This window comes from Dipodomys ordii, unplaced genomic scaffold (genome assembly GCF_000151885.1).
Source record: "Dipodomys ordii isolate 6190 unplaced genomic scaffold, Dord_2.0 Scaffold4, whole genome shotgun sequence".
NCBI classification, from domain to species: Eukaryota; Metazoa; Chordata; class Mammalia; order Rodentia; family Heteromyidae; genus Dipodomys; species Dipodomys ordii.
The window spans coordinates 37488924-37499653 of NW_012267220.1; the positions used below are offsets into that span (position 1 = coordinate 37488924).

The 10730-nt window shown below is 41.3% G+C and overlaps 1 pseudogene; it reads right to left on the reverse strand.

Moving 5' to 3' along the window:
• Positions 1-8750: 8750 nt before the first annotated feature.
• On the reverse strand, positions 8751-9306 carry LOC105991749 (annotated as a pseudogene).
• Between the last annotated feature and the right edge of the window lie 1424 nt (positions 9307-10730).

The following is a 10730-nucleotide window of genomic DNA, read 5'->3' on the forward strand; positions in this document are numbered from 1 at the left end:
AGAAAAAAGCCAGAAGTGGCGCTGTGGCTCAAGTGGTAGAGTGCTAGCCTTGAGCTGAAGAGCTGAGGGACAGCACCCAGGCCCAGAGTTCAGGCCCACGACCGGACCCCCCCACAAAAAAAAGAAGTATTAATAGAGATTTTTAAATGGTGCAACATGAAATAAGTGTAGTCCTTTATCAAAGAACATTTTTGCTTCCTAATTTAAAAAACGTTGAGGTACAGAACTCTAGGCATTCACACACAGACCAAAGGAGGATACTCTTAGGGATGAACAAAAAGGTGCAATGCCTCTGTGCCTCTGATCATATAAAATAATATCAAATTAACCCAGGAAATGGAAACAGGAGGTTTTTTTCTTATTTTTCCTTTTATATTGTTTATTCTTCTATCTGCCTTTGGGGAGGGGAAAGACACAGAAATGGCAGGACAAAGGGTGAACAAAAGCAGCAGGGGTACTCAGTATGTTGAATATAAACTGTACAACTTGTGGGTGGGGATGGGAGGGAAAAGCAGAGAGAGAGTGACGAAAGGATGACATTGTCCAAAAAGAAATATACTCATTACTTGACTTATGAAATGGTAACTCTTTGGTACATCACCTTTATATTAACAATAAAACAAATGAAGACGAAATTTTTTTTTTACTGATTCTGAATTTATTTAATGATATGTATGAGAAAATTCACATTTCTACTTTTTTTCTTGAATCTCTTATCATGAAATATAAGACATATACAGAAAAATGTATAAAATACAATTTTGTGCTATACCTAAGGAATAAACACCTAAGAAATAAACTAAATAAAATAAATGTTCACATAACACCATTATAACTGAAAGATAGCATTGCCAGTAACCTCATTTTTCTGTTTTCTATAAATTTTTATTGTGATTAAGTGATTACTTAAATTTCACAGTATTTTGAGATAGTGATAGTTAAAGTCACAAACACATTCTAACCTTCATGAGGCAAATGGTCATTATCGTGGTCTATAAAGTTTGTGAATTTGATGGGCTTTGACAGTATAACTATTTCTTCCACATCGAGTGATATGTACATTTCTTTCCTTTTGTTTAGTGTCAGCTGTTCCCTAATTCCCTCTCATTCCCTCCCTTCCATCGCTGCCCTTGAGTTGCTTAGTTTATTTCCATCAATGTCCAGTGCAGCTGATGGCCCCTCTGTTGTATGTTTTCCTTTTTCTCTCTGATTCTGTGTTCTCCTCCTAGCTTCCCTCACCACTATATATGTGGTCAAGAACATGGAGTCATCTAGAAGTGTACAACAAAATGAGTGGAGGTCCTTTGTTTCTTGAGTCCTGTTTACTTTGTTGTATCTCCTTGCATTTTGTATTTAACATCCATATCAGGGAGACCATGTACTGTTTGTCTCTTTGCTCTTGGCTTACCTCACTCAAAATGATTTTTTCTTTCTTCTTCTTCGTCTTTTTTTGTTGTTGTTGTTGGTCACGGGCTTCAACTCTGGGGCCTGGGCACTATCCCTCAGCTCTTTAGCTCAAGGTGAGTGCTCTACCACTTGAGCCACAGCACCACTTCCAGATTTCTGAGTGGAGATTAGAGTCTTACGGAGTTTCCTGCCAGGGCTGGCTTTGAACTGTGATCCTCAGATCTCAGCCTCCTGAATAGCTAGGATTACAAGCCACTGACACCCAGCAAAATGATTTTTTTTCTAGTTCCATCCATTTCCCTGTGAATGCTATTACTTTGTCCTTTCTAATGGCTGCATAATATTCCATTGTATATAGGTAGCACAATTTTTGGATCCATTCATCTGTAGTGGGGCATCTGGGTTGTTTCCATGTCTTTGCTACAATGAACATGGAAGAGTTGCATGTATCCTTCTATCCTGGTTCCTGTTGCTCAGGGTAGATGCCTAGGAGTGGTATGTCTGTGTCATAGGGGAGGTCTGTATATAGCTTTCTGAGGAACTTCCAGACTGCTTTCCAAAGTGGTTGTATAAATGTCATTCCTACCAGCAGTGTAATAGGGTTCCTCTTTCTCCATATCCCCTCCAGCATTTGTCGCGAATATAGGATGTAGGCCATTCTGACTGGGGTAAGGTGGTATCTCAGGGTTGTTTTTATTTATATTTCCTTTTCAGCCAGGGATGATAAATATTTCCTCATGTGTTTCTTTGCCATTTTTATCTCTTCTTCTGAGAAGTCTTTCTTTAGTTCCCTTGCCCATTTAGTAATTGGTTTGTTAGATTTGGGAGGGATTAGTTTCTTAAGTCCCCTGTATATAATGGATATCAGGCCCTTGTCTGATATATTGCAGGTAAATATTTTTTCCCAATTAATTGGCTGTCTTTCTAGTTTGGTACCTATGTCTTTAGCTGTGCAGAAACTTTAAGGTAGTCCCATTTATGGAGTCTCTTCCCAATTTGTTGTGACCCTGGGACTCTGTTCAGGAAGTTCCTGCCTGTGCGTATAAGTTCTAGTGTCTCTCCTACTCTGACCTGCAGTAGTTTCAGAGTTTTGGGTTTGATGTTAAGGTCTTTAATCCATTTTGAGTTGATGTTAGTGCATGATGACAGGCTGGGGTCCACTTTTTTTTTGCATGTGGCCTCCCAGTTTTTCCAGCACCAATAGTTGAAGAGGCTGTGTTTCTTCCACTGTATGTCTTTGGCTCCTTTGTCAAATATCAGTAGACTATAAATATGTGGTTTTATTTCTGGAGCTTCTAATCTATTCCTTTGTCTTTGAATCTGTTTTTGTGCCAATACCAAGCTGACTTTGTTATTATGACTCTATAGTAGAGCTGAAATCCAGTATCGTGATCCATTCTATGTTTTTTTTTTTTGGGGGGGTCTGGTTGTGGGGCCTGAACTCTGGGCCTGGGTGCTGTCCCTCAGCTCTTCAGCTCAAGGCTAGTGCTCTACCACTTGAGCCATAGCACCACTTCCGGCTTTTTTCATTTTGCTTATGTGGTGCTGAGGAATCGAACTCAGGGCCTCATGCATGCAAGGCAAGCACTCTACCACTGAGCCACCTTCCCAGCCCCCCAGCCTTTTTCTTTTTGCTTATGTGGTTCAGAGGAATCAAACCCAGGGCCTCATGCATACAAGGCAAGCACTCTACCACTGAGCCACCTTCCCAGCCCTCTATGTTTTTGTTTTTTTTGTTTTAGCCTAGAATTGCTTTGGCTATTCTAAATCTTTGTTGTTCCATATGAATTTTTGGATTGTTTTCTCTTTCAGTAAAGTATGTCATTGGGATTTTAATGGGAATTGCATTGAATGTATATGTCAATTTTGGCAGTAAGGCTATTTTCACTATATTAATTCTGCCTATCCAAGAACATGGAAGGTCTTTCCATTTCCTAATGTCCTCTGATTTCTTTCTTTTTAAGCTTTTTTAGTTTTCTTTTTTTTTAAATTTTATTTTATTTGTGAACATACTGTACAGAGGGGTTACAATTACATGGGCAGGATAATGCATACATTTCTTACCAAGCATTGCAGCCTCCTCCTTTGTTTACCCTTCACCTCCCTTCCCAGCCTCCCCCCTCCCCCCCCACCGCTTTTTTAGTTTTCATTAAATAGTTCCTTAACATCTTTGGTTAGGTTAATTCCTAGCTATTTTTTTGAGGTTATTGTAAATGGGGTTTCCTTGATTTCCCTTTCTGCTTGTACATTGTTGGTGTACAGAAAAGCAACTAATTTTTGTGGGTTAATTTTGTATCCTGCTACTTTGCCAAAGTGGTTTGTAAGCTCTAAGAGTCTGGGGATGGAATTTTTGGGGATCGTTAAGATATAATATCATGTCATTTGCATGCATATCCCTTTAATGTCTTTTTTCTTGCCTTATTGCTTTGGTTAAGGATTCCAGAACTATATTGAAGAGGAATGGCGAGAGTGGGGATCCTTGCCTTGTTCCTGTTTTTAGGAGAATTGGTTGTAGTTTTTCATTATTAAGTATAATATTGGCTATCGATCTGTTGTATATGGCTTTTATTGTTTTAAGGAATGTTCCTTCTATTCTAATTTTCTCTGGTGCTTTTAACATGAATGAATGTTGTATTTTATCAAAAGCCTTTTCCACATCAATGGAGATAATCATGAGGTTATTGACCTTGGATCTGTTGATGTGATGGATTACATTTATTGATTTATGTACGTTAAACCATCCCTGCATCTCTGGGATGAAGCCTACTTGATCATAATGTATGATTTTTTTTTGATGTTTCTGGATTCTGTTGGCTAAAATTTTACTGAGGAGCTTTGCATCTGTGTACATCAAGGAGATTGATCTGTAGTTCTCTTTTTTTGTTGGGTCTTTGCCTGGTTTGGGGATAAGTGTGATATTGGCTTCATAGAATGAGTTTGGGATTGTTTCCTCTGCTTCTATTTCTTGGAAGAGCTTGAGTAGTATGTGTATTAGTTCTTCTTTAAAGGTTGAAGATGAAAATTAAAAGAGTAAAAATAGAAAAAGAAATGATGAGGGGTAGCTTGAAAATGGTAGAGTGCTTGTCAAGCATGTGTAATGTCCTGGGTTCCATTACCAGCACTAAGAAAAAACAAAACAAAATATTAAACATATGGAGGCTGTAGAACATGTATTCTTTTTAAATTACTGTTCTCTGTCGTCTCTGTACAATGTTCTTTCCAGTGAGGTAAGAGAACTATGAGAGTGTGATCTTGAGGTTTTGAATGAATAGGAATATTTAAAACAGCAAGTTAAGGTAGATTATGTTACTGTCTGGTGCTTGAAATTCCTTCTGAGCTGTGTTTTCTCTGTGAACACTTTACATCAAGTGTCCCTCATTACTGGAAAGTGTCAGGCGCTTCTCCTTGAGTTATATGATTGACTCCGTCAGAAAGTTCTCTTCTGAAGTTGGGCATGGTAGAGCACACCTGTAATATAGGCACTTGTGAGACTCAAGTAGGAGGACTGAGTTTGAGGCCCATGTGGACTACATAGTGAGACCATACCTTGAAAAAAAATACTTTCTTATACTATGAATGTCCTCGTTTTAGGGGATTTAGTATGTATGCATGATCACTAGTAAGGTAGCTATAGCTGATGTTCAGAACCAAAGGTGCTCTACAGTGGACCCTGTCTTCCCCTAAACTGGAGTAGGTTTCAGAATCATCTGGAATCACAGTCAGCTGGATCCTGTATGAGTTCCTGTCTCAATAGATCTGGATTAGAGTCTAAGAATTTCCGCTTGTAACTGGTTCCTAGTGATAATGGGACTCTCTGGGACTACATTTTGTGAAGTGCTTCCCTTCACTGTCAAGTGGGGCACCACTGGCAGTAGGATAGAAGGTATTTTCACATTGTCCTTTGTAATGGGATGGCCCTCACCAGGGGCAAGGCATTCAAGTCATTTGCCACAATGCTCATGTCACAGTGAAGCTCACAGGGCACACGCTTGATCTTGTATGTATTTGTTAAAAAAAATAATTCTGGGTGGACATTGGTGGCTCACGCCTGTGATCCTAGCTACTCAGGGGGCTGAGATCTGAGAATCATGGTTTGAAGCCAGCCTAGGTAGAAAAGTGCACTATCTCCAATTAATTACCAGAAAACTGAAAGTGGCTCAGTGGCTCAAGAGGTAGGGTGCTAGCCTTGAGCAAAGGATCTCAGGGAGCACACCCAGTCCCCAAGTTCAAGCCCCAAGACCAACAGCAACAACAAAAAGTTTAAAATAGAGTGGCCACATGAGCCAGCAAAGCAGCAAAGATGCAAAGCAGGGGCTGGGAAGGTGGCTCAGTGGTAGAGTGCTTGCCTTGCATGCATGAGGCCCTGGGTTCGATTCCTCAGCACCACATAAGCAGAAAAAACTGGAAGTGGCACTGTGGCTCAAGTGGTAGAGTGCTTGCCTTGAGCTGAAGAGCTGAGGGACAGCGCCCTGGCCCAGAGTTCAAGCCCCATGACCGACAAAAAAAAAAGAAAAGAAAAGAAAAGAAAGATGCAAAGCATAGCTGGGAGCTGGTGGGTCATGCCTGTAATCCTAGCTACTCAGGAGGCTGAGATCTGAGGATTGTGGTTCAAAGCCAGCCCAGGCAGGAAAGTCCATGAGACACTTATCTCTAATTAAAACGAGAAAACCAGAAGTGATGCTGTAGCTTAAGTGGTAGAATGCTAGCCTTGAACTAAAGAGCAGCGCCCAGGCCCAGAATTCAAGCCCCACAACCAAAAAAAAGAGGGAGAAAGATGCAAAGCATATGCTCATACTCACAAAAGTCTACCTTATCCATGAATGTTTATGATACAATTACAAAGATAAAAAAGTCACCCAGATGGGCTGGGAAGGTGGCTCAGTGGTAGAGAGCTTGCCTTGCATGCATGAAGCTCTAGGTTCAATTCCTCAGCACCACATAAGCGGAAAAGAAAAGCTGTAAGTGGTGCTGTGGCTCAAGTGGTAGAGTGTTAGCCTTGAGCTGAAGAGCTGAGGGACAGCACCCAGGCCCAGAGTTCAAGCCCCATGACTGGCAAAAAAAAAAAAAAAGTAACCCAAATATAAGTAAACATAGTGTAAAATGGGATATTATTCAATTTTAATCAATTCTGGTGCATGCTTCAACATTGATGAATTTTGAAAACATGCCAATAGAAGCTACTCAGAAGATGGCATTTATGTTTCTATCTTCATATAATGGACACATTAAAAGTTCATAGACATACATGTTTGACAGGGTCTGGTAGATAGTTGGAGTTGAAGATTAGGACTTGATTACTACTGGGTGCAGGATCTTTGAGTGATAATGATGTTCTGAAATTACATAGTGATGAGGATTGCCCTACCCTGAGTATATCACCACTAAATTCCATGAATGGAAATTTTTATGATATGTGAATTATATCTTAATAAAGCTGTTTAACATTTTCTTGTAAGGCTTTGTATTCCTCATGCCCCACTTACTATGGAATTGAGTTGGTGTTTTTCTATCCATGTTATAGTCCTGTTGGAGGACATTAAATTGGAGCAAAAACTGTAAGGTTTAAAGTAATTTATTTTTATTTTTTTGCTTATGATTTCATTGTGACAGATCCATACATGTGCACAATGCATTCGGCTTAATCTCCTCCCTCTCTTACCATTTTCCCTTGCAGTTTTCTCTTTGACCTAATACAATTTCAGCAATTTTAAATTGTTCTGTTTCATATATGCTGAGAATCTATTTTAGCCATATTCACCCTTTATAGCCCAGCAGGGCCTTTTTCTATTTCCCTCTCTCCAGCCCCTTATTTATCAAATAATTTAATTTTAAATACTGCCAGTAAAGCTAAAACAAACAGCATAGTATGGGGGAATGACACTGTACTAGGATTAGAAGATGTGGCTTATAATTATCAGTTGTTTCTGATATTATGCCATTAGAAAAATCCAGACTTGATGGATTAGTGGGAATAATAACTAAGTTTTGTTCTGTCTGCTGAGATTCTCTGATGTTTTATCATGCCAGTGCTAGTCACCAAGCAGGAGCACTGATTTTTGGAGTCTAGTCTTCATTTTGTGTTTTGATAAAATTCACAGCGAACATCTGAAAAAATAATGAGATGAAATTATATTCAAAACCTGGATGAGGAACTTGTTGCCCATATGTCTTGTTGCCTTATTTCCAGGGATTCATTAGAAGAGATGGAAAATGAGATATTATCAGTGCCACCAACCATTCTTCCTGCAGGTGTATTCCAAACAATCACTTGTGCCAGATGCTGGTGGCTCATGCCTGTAATCCTAGCTACTCAGGAGACTGAGTAGCTGGTTCAAAGCCAGCCTGGGCAGGAAAGACTGTGAGACTCTTCTCTCCAATAAACCACTAGAAAACTGGAAATGGTGCTGTGGCTCACACGGTAGAGTGCTTGCCCGAGCTGAAGAGCACAGGGACAGTGTCCAAGCCCAGAGTTCAAGACCCACAACTGACAAAAAATAAGTCACTTGTATGGTTTATATTGTACCTTAATATTTTCTCATGTGATGTTGTAAAACTTGAGAGATTGTTATCCTTCATCAGAGGTAGACTGGAGCTCCCCAAATGAAGTACATTTTGGTAGGGTGAGAGGCTGAGCCCACACAGCTTTTTGTTGATTTTGGTACCTGGGATTATTTCTGGGGAAAAAATTAAGTTCATTCACTCATAATTTCATGTGATGAACTGTGTGGTATTTCACACAAATAGGTACATTCATTTTTACTTCTACCTCTTTAGGCTCATTACTAGGAAAAGCACCTTGTACCTATTAAAACATGAAACAATTTTTTCTAGTCTCTTCTGTTTTTTATACTCATAGTTACCTTGTGACCTGAGGCCAGTGAGATATCCAAATGTTCCTTTCAAAACGTGGACATAGGCAGAAGTTGAAAGGATCGGTGTGCTTAAGGAACTTTTTGGCTCACAGGCAACCTTTTTTAATATCTTGAGGGATTTTTTTTCCCCTTGAATGGTAAAAAACTATGCGTGTACTTAGAGAATTGAAATCAATAATGGAAAGTTTTTATCAAAGAAATGCCTAGGAACAGATACTTCACTGCTAAATTCTACTAAACATTTGAAGGCAAACTAATACTAATTCTTAAATTAGTATAAAAAAAATAGAGAAGTGGCACTATGGCTTAAAGTGGTAGAGTGCTAGCTTTGAGTAAAAGAGCTCAGGGACAGTGCACCTAGGCCCTGAGTCCAAGCCCCACAACCAATCAAAAAAAAAAATGAAGAGGAAGAATTCTTCCCAATTTTCTGTGATACCAAAACCAGAAAGGACACAACACACAAAAGGAAAGTTATAAGCCAATATTCTTTTTTTTTTTTTTGAGAGTGGAAAATGACTTTATTTGTCCTGGGGAGGGGGCAGTGTCATCTGAGAACTTCTGGAATTGCTTCTTGGTGCCAGCGGCCTTGGTGACCTTGAGCATGTTGAATCGCATGGTCTTGTTCAGGGGCCAGCACTCAACCACGGTGACAATGTCGCCGATCTGGACATCCTTGAAGCAGGGGGAAAGGTGCACAGACATGTTCTTGTGGCACTTCTCAAAGCGATTGTACTTGCGGATGTAGTGGAGGTAGTCTCAAATGACAATGGTCCTCTGCATCTTCATCTTGGTCACCACGCCAGACAAGATCTGCCCTCGGATGGAGACATTACTGGTGAAGGGGCATTTCTTGTCAATGTAGGTGCCCTCAATGGCTTCTTTGGGCGTCTTGAAGCCTACACCAATGTTCTTGTAGTATCGGGGGAGCTTCTCCTTGCCACTTTCTCCCAGCAGCCCCTCTTCTTATTTTGGAAGATGGTCGGCTGCTTCTGGTACCCACGCTCTGTTTGAATGTCCACCATCTTCCCAAATGCCTAGAAAGATAAGCCAATATTCTTGATGAACATAGATGCAAAAATTCTCAAAAAGTACTAGCAACTTGTTGAAATGGTTTACAGAAGGCGAAAAGATGTAGAGAGCTGCGTGCAGCCGCACCTTAAAGATGGCGCCGGCTTCCGCCCTCCGCCTTCCCGATGGCTAGCGCTCTCTGTGGTAAACAACTCCTTATATGGCTAAGGCATAGAATCTGGCTTGCTTCCGCGCACCTGAACCTATTGGTGGCTCCCACGTGACGTATCAGGATTGGCTACCCAGCGGGTACTTAAGGCTGTGTGGGATTCAACCCGGGGTCAGAAGATTGCTCAAGGGTCCTGAATAAACTGCGGAGAGAAGAGCTCGGTGTTGCGTCTTCCTTGCTGGTCGAGGTGGTCGTGACGAGTGGTGGCCCGTATGGGGAATCAGCCATAACCTCAACGAGGACTCAGAACTCTCTGCAGTCAGGGTGGTGCACCAGTAAGTTCCCAGGTAAAGGGGAATCTGCAACAAGAGCACGGGGGATTTTTGCTCTTCTCTGTAGATAAAGAGAGAGCGAGAACCTGGGGCTAGTCGATAGAATAGCCAAAAGTAAAAGTAAAAGATTGTTTACCAGGTTAAGATTCTTAAAACGTGGGCGCTTCTTCTTCGCACCCAATTTTTTTGTCTCTCAATGAGCTACTGCACTCAAAGAAGTTAAAAATAAAAAAGAGTACTTTAGAGAGATTTTTGGATGAATGTGACATCGTTGCCCCATGGTTCGCTGTCTCCGGAAGCCTCACGGTGGCCTCTTGGGAGAAACTAGGGAGGGACCTAGATTTTGCCTCTGAACAAGGAACACTTAACAGCAGAGTGAGACCAATATGGAAACTGATAAGAGGCTGTCTTGAGGACCAGCGCTGCAGTGAGGCGGTAGAGAATGGTCAGGCCGCCCTAGAAATGCTGCAGGAAGAAAGATCGGAAAGGGCAGGCAGTGAAAAGGGGAAGAGGGGGGGGTTATACCCCGATCTTGCCGAACTAGAGACCTCTGAGTCTACAGACTCAGAGGAACTACAATCGCTCATAGAACAAATAGAAAAAACAAAGATAAGAAAGAGGAGGAAAGGGAAGGAGAGAGAGGACCCAGATAAAGACGAATGCATGCCCTCCGTGTGCCACGCCGCACCCTCGGCCCCTCCACTCTATGCGGAGGACCCCGGAAGTGGCAACTCTGGCTGTTCTTTCAGCCCAGACGTGTGGAAAGCAGTCAGAACCGAGTTACATCTAGCCTGTCCAATATTTCAGGATCCACAGGGACAGCGGTATCATGAACCCTTAGATTTTAAGGTGATAAAATCTTTAGCTGAGTCTGTGCAGACATACGGAATCACAGCCTCCTTTACTGTAGCCCAGGTGGAGGCCCTAAACAGACACTGCATG